General features: G+C 41.8%; 1 protein-coding gene across 18 annotated transcripts in view; it reads right to left on the reverse strand.

The window, feature by feature from the left end:
• EXD3 (exonuclease 3'-5' domain containing 3) overlaps nucleotides 1-13,383 on the reverse strand; it is a 333,234-nt gene that overhangs the window by 250,872 nt on the left and 68,979 nt on the right. The window lies entirely within an intron of this gene.

The following is a 13,383-nucleotide window of genomic DNA, read 5'->3' on the forward strand; positions in this document are numbered from 1 at the left end:
CTTTGCTGCATCAAAAACACTGCAGGCTTCATCCATATCAGCTAGGTAAAACACACCAAAGGAATCCAAGTTCTCCTACCTCCAAAAGGTTTCTATTTCTGTACCTCTAGCTGCTTGAATAATCAAAACCACAGTTTCTAAGGGATTCCATATCCCAGAACCTGAATGCTTTCTGTAGGGAAGAAATCCAGTATCTGATAAATACCTTAAGGAAAGGGTAGAAGGAACACACATTCCTCATGTCAATTAACAGCATTTTTGCTCTCAGCAAAAATAATTTCAAGGACTTTGTAGTCCAGCTGCCTTAGATTTAGAAAAGTATTCCCAACCCATCAGTTTCAATTCACTTCAGTCACTAATTTTTGAAAGCAGCAGTCAATGCCAGCTCAGTCCTTCCCAGCTCACCAGCACCTTGTGCCACAGGAGACAGGAGACCAGTCAAATTACTGGCTGCAAACATTGACCCCAGCTGGGCAACAGGTAACTAAAGGCTGGCAGCAGCTCAGTTCTCCCAAGGCAGGTGAAGAAAAATGGACTGCAATGGTCAACACTAGCTACAAAGTTATTGTTTTGAATTATTGACAGCTGCTCTTTCTGCTACAGGAGGATGAATGGACACTCAAGGTCCAGAATTCACCTCCTTCTCAATCCCTTGTCCTTAAAGCAGCGAATCTGTGAATCGCAGACTCATAGGTCATGCAAGATGAACAACCTAAGAACAGTCGCAGTTTCAAAAAAGTGTAAAACCACCTCACCTAAGATATACCTAACTATCTCTGATGTTACACAAGAGGCAGCTGCCGTAATGACACTGGATGACTTAGGAGGCTCAGGCAAAAAAAGACAAGCAAGTCCAAAGATGCTTTCCCTGGGAAAACCAGCAAGATTTGATGACTCACTAATAAGCTAGTAGTAATTTAGTCTTTCATTTGTAGTGAAAATCAATAGTTCAGAATTTGTAAAGATGATGCATGTATTTAGTATCAATCACAAAATCTGTTTTCATGTTTAGCTAGATAGCCCTAAGAAATGGGCAGGTTACACTTGAGAAAGACAACTTAAAAGCTGAAGCATTCTTCAGGGTTATGTTGGCATTTCAGAAGCATATTAAAATAACCATTTCAGTAAAGAATTTCTTTCTTTTTGTTGTACTAGCCAAGACCATTTAGATCACCAAAGAGGTTATCACTTTCAAGGAAGTTTTGCTTTAAAAGAATCTAAATGGGAATTACATTGTTGTTAAAAACAGAAGGTGAAACAGAAGCTTTTGCCTGCCGAGAGTTATGTTAGCAAAGCATTTAAACTGTGTGTTCAAATCCATTTTCAAATACACTGCTGAAAGCATATGGTCTGTTTTCATCACTCCATCACAAAACATCAGATCTTCAGCTGAAAACGTCAGTGTAAATTAATCTATTCCAATTAAGTGATACCAACTGATTTCAGCAAAAGCTTTAAATCAAAATACTCCTTGAAAGGAAAACCTTATCCATAAAGATTCTTGCCCAGCAAAGCTGACATTAAAATTTCTACAGGCATCACCAGAGGAAGCACTTTACTGGACTGGTGCACATCTTAACTTTTTTACCTGGTTTTTATTTTGCTTAATTCTGGCTTAAATTAGTGAAAATTTCACCTTAGGGTTCATGGTAGCTTTCGGTGAAGTTGTGATAATAAACAAAATATTCAAGAGACACTCCAAACCTTGTTTCACAGAGGAGGATAGGGATAATTTTCTGATCTGCGCTGTAAGGTTGTGAGGCGTTGAGCCTGCTTAGTGAAGCCAGTGAAGGTCCAGCAGAGCTTTCTCACTTGGGCACAGGGCATCTCATGTGCAATGGGATCACTTGCAAACCCCTGCACTAGACTGCTGAAAAACACTGCCAAGGTCTGCTTAAGACGGGAAGCTAATGGCAGAACTACGTGTTGGGAAAGCAGAAATTCACATCAGAAGCAGATCCCCCCTCCCGATGTTCTTTCCATGCAGTTTTGGACATTATTATTTTATAAAGCTGTTTTGGTAGCTCTTACTACATTTACCAGATTTCCTCAGGTAAAAAGAGGAAAAAAAACAGACAGACTGCAGCACTGTGACAGACAATACCTCCAAGTTTTCTGGCATATTTTCTTTCTGGAAGAGGGTTATCACAATAATTATAATTCTTTCCTCAGCACACAAATTGACTAACAAAAACTAAAGCTTTCAGCTGTGTAAAAGCTCCAGTTAATAGTGGTCATTAGAGACTGAAGTTGCCTGTTAGAATTGCTACCGAAACTAGCTTTTCTAACACAGAAAATACCTACAGCTTTTATTGTCTGATTACCTGACAAAGAAGGAATCAAAAAGAAGGCATGACTATCAGAACAAGGTCAAGATATTTAAGAACACACTGCATTTTGTAGCTTATTGCTTTTAGTGTACTGACTTTGAATTTCACAGCTTTCCAATATTTGTGGGAGAACTCTTCTTCATCCAGCATATATTAAAACCTGTAAAAACCTTTTCATTGCTAAAAAACAAAAATAAAACAAAAAACCCTACAAAAATCAAACAAACCAAAAAAAGTCCACAAAGCTTAGAACTATAGCATATATTTAGTGTCTTCTTCCCCGACAGTAAAATACACGGGTATTTCAAACTTTAACAAATCTGCTGGGAGGAAAGATACAGAAAACTGAAACAGATGTGTCTGTAGTTTTTACCTCTCGATTTTTTTTTTTTTTTTTAATATAGAGGTATATGAATCAGACAGACTATATTTTGGGTAGCTCCATCCTACTTGCATCTACTCTGCAGTCAGTGGCCAACCACACTTCACAAATGGAAGACATGGTTTATTTTTATGCCATCTGGTGGTAAACAGCAAGTCAAATAGGTAGTCTTAAGTGCAATGGTCCCCTTTCTGCAAAGCACTGCTGGCACAAGCTCTTTGGCAAGGTCACCTTAGCCCTACCATATTCCCCAACTACCCACAGTCACACCTGGCTCATTTTCTGTTCCTCAGGCTTGGTTACAAGAGATGAGGTCTCAGTCTTAGCAGCTTCATGCATTCCTCCTTTTCTCCTCCTCCCTCTTCCTCTGCATGGAGATGGGCTATGAAAAAACAGCTGAAGGGAGAGGACAGAGGTGGGCATCCACAGTGCATGTTCTTATGGGACAGTATGTTGCCTTTCTTGAACTGGAAGTGATTGGCTTTAAACACTAATTTGAAAAAAATATTGAAACTTTCATCAAACAAAACAAATCAATTGTTTTCAACAATCAAAAACATCTTGTAAATTAACTTTTGAGCTTTCCTTCAGGTTATATAATGTAATTAAAAGACTCGAGTAAACAAAGGTGAAAAGACCCATTTGTCCATGCTGAATCTGAATTGATGGATACGTGAGAATCAGGCTCTCTGTGTGCAGAGTGGAGTTATAACTTTCCTTACTTTAAAAAGAAAATATGGTAAAATTACTTCTTCCTCTAGCTACTCACATCCCAGATCATCATGGTAAAAACTGTCACCAATACTGATGCTAAACATTACCAGAGAAAACAAAAATCTTCGAATCTCGTGTTCTTCAGAAGTACCTTCACTCCCTTTGCTGCTTTCAAAAATCCTGTCCAGAAGTGCCAAGAACACTACCGATTCCTCCAAAAGGTGCCCCAAACTCTGAATCTGTTCCCCACACATGTAAAGGTCTCCAGGTTACCTCTGAGTGATTGCAAAATAGCCAAATGCTTTTTCATAAGCAGGCCAGCTCAAAAAATTCTCCTCTATAACAAGTTATAGGTGCTACAAGCAGGGTCAGGTAAAAACTTGTCCAGTTCTTTAGACTGTGTAACTCTGATTTTTCAGTGTTTCTAATAATAGGTATGGGACAGAAACAGAGATATCACAGCTACTTAAGATAAAAGCAGCAATACTTATTCACTTACAGAATTCATAGGTGTATCCTCTTACCTTAGCTAAAATAAAAAATATTGAGAGGTTCTACTAAATATATAAACTAACTTGTTTAGTTACAGCTCTTGGGAAGTTAAGTATAAAAGAAAGGCTACCTGTCAACATACCACCAACATATTTGAAGAGATTTGCTGGTTTCTATGGTAAATGGGGAGGGTAACGTGACTGCCTGGTTACAATTCTGACTGACGCACATCTCAAACAATCGTTCTCTTCCTGTTCGTATGACATAAGAAAAACAGGATGTCGAGAGGTGTTTATCTGAATGAACAAGATAAGCAAGCTCACTGACATTTCTAAAAGTATACAATTTAAGTAACAACACGTTATAGAATTTCTGTGGAAAAAAAAAGAAACCAAACGATGAACTGCTGGATGTGATTAAATTATGCATGGAAAGACTCTTTCCCTTCTCTTTCAGAGGAAACAGTTGAGAAGCTGCTATATGAGCCACGAATACCAATGGGAAGAGTATCGTGTGAGATACGGGGTTATGCTGCTGAATCAAAATTGAGAAAGTTTTGCTAGCTTGCAAGATATTGCAACTAGCTTTAGTTTGCAGTATCTTGCTGCCTCCAAACATTGTATTCATTTCAGTGGGATGGTTGATGGGACGGGGATACCGTGAATCAGGGTTTTGCAATGGTACTACTCCTAGGTACAGATGCCAAGCTCAACTGTAAAGCAGCCTGTGGCAATGCGCACCATGGACAGGCAGCAATCTGTCCTCAGGACCTGCTCTGCAGAGGCCCAGGAGCTTTTGCTTAATCTGGGTAATCATCTCAGATACTTAGGAGCATTTTAAATGTCTGAGAGGGTGCCTTATCACTCCTTATCACAATTTAATCAATTAGGGAACTTATGGCATGTCAAGATCACATGGTAGAGGTTGATGGTCCTGCAATCACTAAGCAAGTTAAGGTACGGCAAGGTGGTACAGCCAAATAGCACAATGCAGTTAAAAAGAAGAAAACTAGCTCAGGCCCAAAAAGCACAACAGCGTTAGTCATGGATCTGGAGCATGGAAAAGGTACTGACGTTCATACCTATGCTCTCGTCACCTGGATGCACAGGCAATACACTTGGCTGGAAACTTCTAGCTGCAGGCCAAACTCTCATAATAATGAAAGCAGGAACTAGTTGAACAGTACCATGGAGCACCCTGACATTAACTCACATTTGGTTTAATACATCACTCGCCTTCATGTGGGAAAAGGGGAAACAGGCTCCCCACAGGCAAGAAGGCAGGCTACGGGACACAGAGATGGGTATACTAGAAAAACCTAAAAAAAACACAGCTCGGAAAAATCAGCGTAAGCTGCTGTCTTGCAGGAGCAGTGGGAAGAATGGAGGGCTCAACAAGGAAGATGCAACAGCTCAGGGAAGCTGGAGGTGGGACACCCCTCTACGCTTTAGGAAGCCTTTGGAGCATAAAGCCACTATGCAGAATGCTTTACAAGGAATCAAACAACAACAAAAAAACCCCAAAAAGAATAGCACGGTTCAGCCAAATTTCCAGAGGATTCATTTTTACTAAGAATTACCATGAACTGGACTCAAAATCTCCTCAGTCTTCAGCCTTAGAGATAAATTTATACTGATAAAAATTTTGGGTTTAGGTCTCTGCTCGCATTGAAACATGGAAGATCAGTTTTTCCACCTACATATTTATTCAAGCTTTACCTATTTAAAATACATGTATATTCTAAAATGCTAGTATTTATTCTGCATTTCCTCATATCCCACGGAAGAAAGCCACACTGCTCTGATCATTCAAGAGTATGATTTCATTGCAGTCTTAGAGACAGAGGCTGAAGCTAGAGACCAGACATTAACAAGACTTCTCCTTACAGCACATCGGCCACCACAGATCTATTTGAGCACATGGCTGGAATAATGACAACGGAACAGAGAACGTAAAACCTCTTAAAATAAAAAATGAGTACAATCCCATATTGAAGTGAATGGTAATAAATACATGGGCTCAGCAGTATCTAAATAAGTGAGCAGTGGGGAGTAGAACAAGGTAGACTTAAAGGAGAGCACAACGCAGCTGCTAGGGATTAAAAGACCAAAGCCCACAGTGTCTGCTGCACTGTCGCAATACCTTGATCCCCAAAAGGGATCACACAGCATGAGCGAGATGCGACTGAAAGCAATACTCACCTTTAACGATTCTTTGTGCTCTCTAGAGCATCCCCCATCCAGGAGTTGCAATAGCTTTTATGAGCTATAATCACTCACAGCTGGTTCAAAGGCAAAGAAGTTGGCTTTGGAGCACTGGGAAGTACTAAAATGAATACATGAGGAAGTCTGCACTGGTCTCCTCAGCCAAGCAACACAAAAAGACCACCGAGCTCTACACAGAGCTACCTGAAGAACCTAACATTCTCCACATGATGTGGCAAGCTGCAGTTATCTCCAGTCCTTTCCAGCTGATTCCTCCCCTTCACCACCACATCCCCCCCGCTTCTTTAAGACACTTGAAATAAAGATCTTTGAAACTCATCCCATTTACCAGATTTTCACTCAGCCAAGAACATACTGATCTTCCAAATACAGTCCTTTTACAGTGGTTACTGTGACCACTGCAGTCCTTCCTCTGCGCATATCAGTGATGCTACCAAGACATAGCCAGAAGCCACCGTGTTTAATGAGAGCACTACCACAAAGACCTGGAAATAGTGTATATTACTCAGAAGATAACTGCCCTCCATGTTTGTATTTTTCCTTTTTTTCTACTGAGCAGGTGTTGTTTTCCTTCAAGAGTTGTACCTCAGGCTACAAATCACAGTTACTTCTTACTAGGACAGACCTATCATTTTAATTTAAGCCGTAACAGTCTTTCCAGCCTCTTTATAAGGCAGACAAATACTGCACTTTTCACACAAAGGGAGAGGCATGAAGAGTGAAGCCACTTACTCAAGGTCTCCCAACAGAACCACCAAAGAAGTGAGGGCACATGCTCGATTGGGATCTCCCTCCTGCTCATATCGCTATGGATCTATTTTAACAGCTGCTTCTCACTTTTTCTAGCCTGGTATCAGCAGCTCTGGGGATCCGTCTCCCAGTCCCTCACTGGTGGCACAGACTGAGGTGGCAGGGTCTACAGGGACTGCTAATATCCCCATGAGCAGTGTCTGGAGCTACTATACGTCCATGAGGTCCCCCCTTGCCCACCACGATTCTAGCCACACTGGTCCACTGCTATCAGAGCTGCCAAAAACCCAACACAGTCACGAATACGACTGCAAATCTGTTGTCTGCAGCACAGGCCTGACTTCCAAACTCCTTCAGGGAAAACCAGACGAGTTTTGCTCCTTGGGAGAGAACAGAAGCGGCAAAGTAGAACGCATCTATATGAGAAAGTGGATTTCTATTTGTTTTTCATGTAAATTCTGTTTTCCCATTTGGTGCACATATTTAAGGCAGTATCAAAGGAACAAAATGGAAACCCAATCATTGTCGCTGGCTTGGCTGCCTTACAGATCAACTCCCAGCCTTTAATTCTAGGAAGTGAGCGACCGCGAATTCTTATGACAGCCAAGGCCCCCCCCCTTCCAGTTTGATTTGGTGTTTGTCTTGGATGTAGCCAGGTTAATGCTGTTCCTTTCAAACTACAAGGGAACGCGGGGCAGATAGAAAGAAGGAAAGACAGACGAAGACAAAGACATACAGGGCGACGCTGAGAAAGACTGAGAGACAAAGACTGGCGGCGGGATGAAAGAGAAGAGACTGAAGGCAGGACTCGGCCAAGCCAAACAAAGTTTTCCTTGAGTGATTACATCTGCTGGAGAGTCCCCAGCTTGCTCTCTCCTTGCTGAGAAATTCTTTTAATTGTGTCTAGGACATTTAAAAATTCCCAAAAAAAGCTTCCCTGCAATCATGAAAGCTCTGAAGTGCACAAACTTTTGTTACGCTGAATTACTGATAGCTTGATACGTGCTTGCAGTAAAAGCTGCAAACTGCTTCACAGAAAATTTTTCTGAGGTAAAACACTGGAGAACAAAAACAGATAATAAATCTTATTTTCTTTTTTTCCAAAGAGAAAAAACAACAAATAATTCTAGAGAAATTCTTTCCTGTCCCTCCCAGCCTCTGGAAAGCTAAGATCAAAGAGCATCAAGAAGAAAATGAAAGGAGATACCTCATCAAATTAGGCAAAATTAAATGCATCGGTACAAGGAGAAATGAATGATCTGCAGAGCCGAAGCCTCCAATTCCGTAAAATGGCATAATTTCGTGGAAATCAACAGGATTTCCATCAGCAGATAGTGGCTCTTCCACAGCCTTTAAAGCCACTCACCAGCCGTTTGATGAGAAGTGTGCAGTTGGGTGAGCGCTAACATCTAGCACCTATGTCAAGATAGCACCGTATGCCCTGACTGCCACATGCATGTTCTTGTATACATGAAAATCAATACCTGCAAGCCAGAAAGACAGATTAATATTAAGCAGTTCTCAAGGTAGCTAAGAAAAAGTGCGACTCTGCCTCAGATACACTTTTATATCTGTTCTATATCTGATATCCAAATGCTACTGTCTGCTGCCTTCATGTCAGTCCGAACTAGCTCTTCTGCGGCAAACCTCTCTCATCCTCAAACTCATCTTCCTGCCATTAATCTGTTCTCTTTCACTCACCATGAAAACTGGAAATTGCAGAGTTGACAGATTCAAAGACTCTCATTTCCTATCTCCAAAACAAATATCTGCCTGCATACCTCAGAAAGCCAGATATTTATGTTAACCAAATTCGAGGGTCAGAAAGATGCTGCAGAATATAAGCACTGTTAAAAAGACCAAAGAACATCACAAGGTGTGTCAAGCCAGCACTCATCTCACCACAGTCACATGCTCCAGAACATCAGAGGCAGATGCTATCCAGGAAGGCAAGAGCGTGACTGCAAGGGAACACCTGACAGTTCTGCACCCATAAAACAACCACCCAAAGGTATAGTTTGGCATGTGTACGTATTTCAAGTTTATCTGAATTAACATCTTTGGTAGTATTTCATCCCTTCACTGGTGCTACGAAATTTTACTGGGGCCAGTCTAAGCCATCCGAAAGCAAAGTAACTTGTCCCCATTACCGCTATTCCATATTGCATGCAAGAGGGAAGCTGCACAAAACAACTAAAACCCTCCCGACAGCTCACCACCGCTGAGGAGAGCCCCTTCCCTCCTGCACCTTACACAGACTTTGACATCGGATCTTTACAAGCCAGTCCCACTCATTCTGTTGGCACAAAACTAACTTAACCCAAGCATAGATCATTTTTTGCTGGGCCAGTGAATTGAATCAACTCACGGAAGGGTCCAGTGGGTACCAGCACTGGAGCAAAGAAGAGAATGACTCACGTAGCCAGGCCTGGGTACACGGGCTTGAGGGAGAAATGCAGGGAAGCAAGACCTTCCCCTCTCGTTTGGGATTAACCCGCTAGATCGGTCAGCATTTTCCTTCGTGCTCTGTCCTGATAGAGCATGCATCTTTACCTACAATATATACAGGCACACTATTATTAGTTATATAACAGGTAGATATAATACATAGGAATACATATTCTTTAATGAACTGCTATGTAGCTAGGTATGATATTTTTGTGCTTTACAATGCAGAAGACAAGGACGTAACTGTAAGTTAAAACTTACACTAATTATCAGCAGCCAGCAGGATCTCTGCTTAGCCTACTGCAGCACATTACAATACAGCCAGGCTTAGATGCCACAGCACTGTCACCTCAACCAGGAATTGCAAGCACTGTTGAAAGGATGCAAATGCACAGACTTCAGGATCATCCACATTTATTTTTCAACAATACCTTTTAAAAACAGTACTCCTGTCCTTAAGATAAGGCAGTCTTTTGGCTGTCCTCCTCTCCCCCAAGCTCTGCTCAGCTCTTGAAGCAGCACAACTGTCTTTCCATGGCCAGAGTCATGCCACTCAAATATATGCAGCTCAATATTTACCGAAAGACATTTCAATAATGAGGCTGAAGGAAATTTCAACAGAAAGGAGAAAGTTCTCTGCACAACACGAGAAGCTGTTAAGGCAACCGGGCAAAGTCAGCATGCCATGATGCTGCAGGAGACAGCAGTTGACACCTACGAGGTGGGGAGTCTTACCTGAACCACTGAGCAAAGGGACTGATGGCTCTCTAGCCCCTTGCCCCCACCAGGTGAGCAAAATATGAACAATTTGATGGACAAGGAGCACTGTTTGAGATTATGGACAGTAATGGTCTCACACCTCAAGCCTGTGGAAGGTTCCTTACAAAACACTGGTTTGTTAGGGAGGAGGTTAGGTTTGTGTTTCATGCTTATTCGCCCCCTTTTTTTTTTTTTGTCTTGGTGGCTAACATTCATTTCCAGTAACTGTTGACTAAAGTGGAAAAGGAGAATTTAACAATAAAGTGCAAGAGCCCATTATAAGTAATGGCAACCCATGTGCTTTTATGAAACAATAACACACCAACATAAAATAAATCAGTGCTTTTTAATTTAACAATGTAAATTACCCTCCCACCTGCTGTGACTCTCCATAAGGAGAAAAAGCTGGCTGCATATTTACCAAGATGTCTCTCCCAGTCTCATTCTGAACTGGCCTGATGCCCTGGGGTTAGACTGTAGGACTCTGTCATCTCTTGCACTCGTATGACCTAAGAAAGGGAATGTGGCCTTTTTCCCACAAGCCCAGAGTGAGAACATCATAAAAGCTGAACTTTAGCCCCCTTTTTGGGCAGGCAGCACAATAGCAAGGAGGATGCTGTTACTCCCTGGAGGCTCTGCTGCTGAAAAACATCACCAAGCTCAAGTAAAAGGTCAGTAGTTAGGATTGCATCTCTTGTTTTCTTCAGTTTTCCTCCTCCGTCAAAGGCAGTTAAACATTCTTTGCACACCCCCCTCCCTCCTTCTGAGAAATGCAGGAAGGAAGTGCTTGCAAAATAGTTTAATTTAAAAGAACGCACAATCACATACACAGCAAACACTTCTTTAGCCTCCGAGCAGGACATTTCTGTTGCCTTACAGTTCCCACTAAAGCACAAATGAATCCCTGCAGGGGCAGAATCATTCCTCTCCACCCACATACAAATGGAGGTGGTATTTCTACTCCCAAACCCTTTTGTTTAGGGGTAGACACCTTTGGGTGAGAGGATCTGAAGATAACTGCTGCAGGCAATTCCCCTGTGCTCCTACAGAGCATACATCACCCTGCATGGTCTTTTTAAACTGGAGCTGAGGCAGCCTATCTAGTAGACAAGGGCCATCGAGCTAGGGAAAACAGAAAAAAGAAATCTCTCAAAGTCCCGCATTGAAAGCGGGCACCAAAGGTCAGCAACGTGGCCCTGGGATGTAGGACATTTTGATTTCACCTCTGATTTTTCTCATTACTAACCACCTCCAACCCACTGACCCAGATGAAGGCTTGTTTGATTCTGCAGGATGTTTTCCCACCAAGGTTTGTTACCTGGATGTGGTTAGAGTTTGTGAAGGCTGTTTGGAGGAGCTGGATTTAACTGGATCCTTTGCAATCCACTAGATTTATATGAAAGAATGAGAGGGGGAAGAGGCAGCTCTAACAGTTTACCCCTTTTTGCAAAGGATAACATAGGGACCAGGAGGCAGTTCATGGAAAACCTCCTTGCTATTGATCAGTCTGTGTCCTATGACTGGATATTCGATCTAAACACAATTCTCTGTCACATGGTGTGTTTCTCTATCCCTGGGCAAACAGCATTTCGTATCACACGCGTCTGTTTCTTTGACTTCTCAGAGACTTATGAAGTCCTGAGGATTTCTTTTCTTGCTTCTTAACCAGGACTAAATCAGTTTGTCTTCCCTTGAGCAATGAACCGTGACAGCCATTAGCACATGTCCGAAGGGGCTCTCAGGTCCCCGTCGCCTTTGACATCTTTGTGGCTACGAGGACTGATAATTCCCGGTCTCTTGAAATAAACATCTCCATCGCTTGCAGTTTCTCAGAACACAGCAGCACTTTTGCTCAGCGGTTTGAGCAAATCTGATCATATTACTGCTGTCCTGCGTTCCTCACATTGTTCGGCCAGAATGCGGTGGATCGATTTCAAGTTGGCACTCTCGTATTTAAAAGGGACACTGTCAACAAATCACAGTCCTGTCTCGTTTTCTTTTAACCCGTTGCTGTTACAACACATAATTAAATGAGGAAAATAAATAAAAGAGATCAGTGTATTTAGGAACAGAGCAAAATTACACCCGCTACCCATTAAAGTGATGTCTTCCTCCTCAGAAGAGTCAGGGCAAGCAATGCCGTGATAAATTATTTTCTATAAGGAAATGAAGAAAGTTTGCATACTGTTATTTAAATGCTTTCTCATGGGTAGTCAAGCAGCTTCACAAAGAGGAAGCCTGATATTTCTATAAAACAGGGAAATGAGACTGTCAAATGCCACAAACTGTCTGAGCACTTAGGGTTTAAGACATGACCTGAAATTAGGTGGTTGAGTTTTGCTCTTTTCTTTAAAAGTTCCTACTACTTCAATCTGACAGCATCCACTTCCAGCCCTGAACACCGGTAGAGTCTGCTGCTTTTCTAGTTATCTCAGGCTTTGCCCTTGCAGGTAGGCACATGTTTGTACCTGCACTTTTTGGTGATTCAGCTTCTATGTTTCAAGTCAGTTACTGTTTGGGATGTTGGTGCTGAGGGAACAGACCACTCCACCCACACAGCTGTTTCAGATCATTTTCCCACATAAGGGAACAAATACCTCAAGGTTTCTTTGGTAGTTCAAAAAAAGGGTTCTTTTGGTGTTTTGGTTATTTTTGTTTTTTACATGACAGCTATTACTACTGTATTCATCATCCCATCCACCCACCCCAATCCATTTCAGCTTCTGTTCTTTCTAAATCAGTGTTACTCATCTGCATTTTTGGTGGATTTAAAAATGATGATCAGTATTTCAAAAGCACCTTCAGATTTTGTATGAAGACCCTGTAGTACTGGATTCAGTGAAGACCTTAGATAAGATGTAATTTCTGTCCCACACAGTATTTTAAAGGCATGTAAAGGCTAACTGCCCACAAGTACCCTGCTACAAGCCAATGCAAAGCAGTAAAACAGAGGAGAGTGAATGAGAGAGACAGGCACATCTGGCTGGACAGACTAGGTGCTGGTGCAGCACTGAACTGGGGACTTTTTTTTTCCCCCGAGTCTCAAGCCTATTAAAAGTTACGAGCTGCTGTGTGCATGGTAAGTATAACAGAATTGCACTGAATGTTAAAACCACCTCACAGGCCAGTATGCACAAGAGGTCAGAACAGCCAGATTTCAGTAGTATACAACTTGCTAAGCAGTCTTCACCAATTACCTCTACAAATCTAGCCTGAAAACCATGCCATTAAAATAAGACACATTTCACTTCCAGAACTTACTCCCATATTCAAGTTTTATCTA

The sequence above is a fragment of the Dromaius novaehollandiae genome, chromosome 20 (assembly GCF_036370855.1).
Source record: "Dromaius novaehollandiae isolate bDroNov1 chromosome 20, bDroNov1.hap1, whole genome shotgun sequence".
NCBI lineage: Eukaryota > Metazoa > Chordata > Aves > Casuariiformes > Dromaiidae > Dromaius > Dromaius novaehollandiae.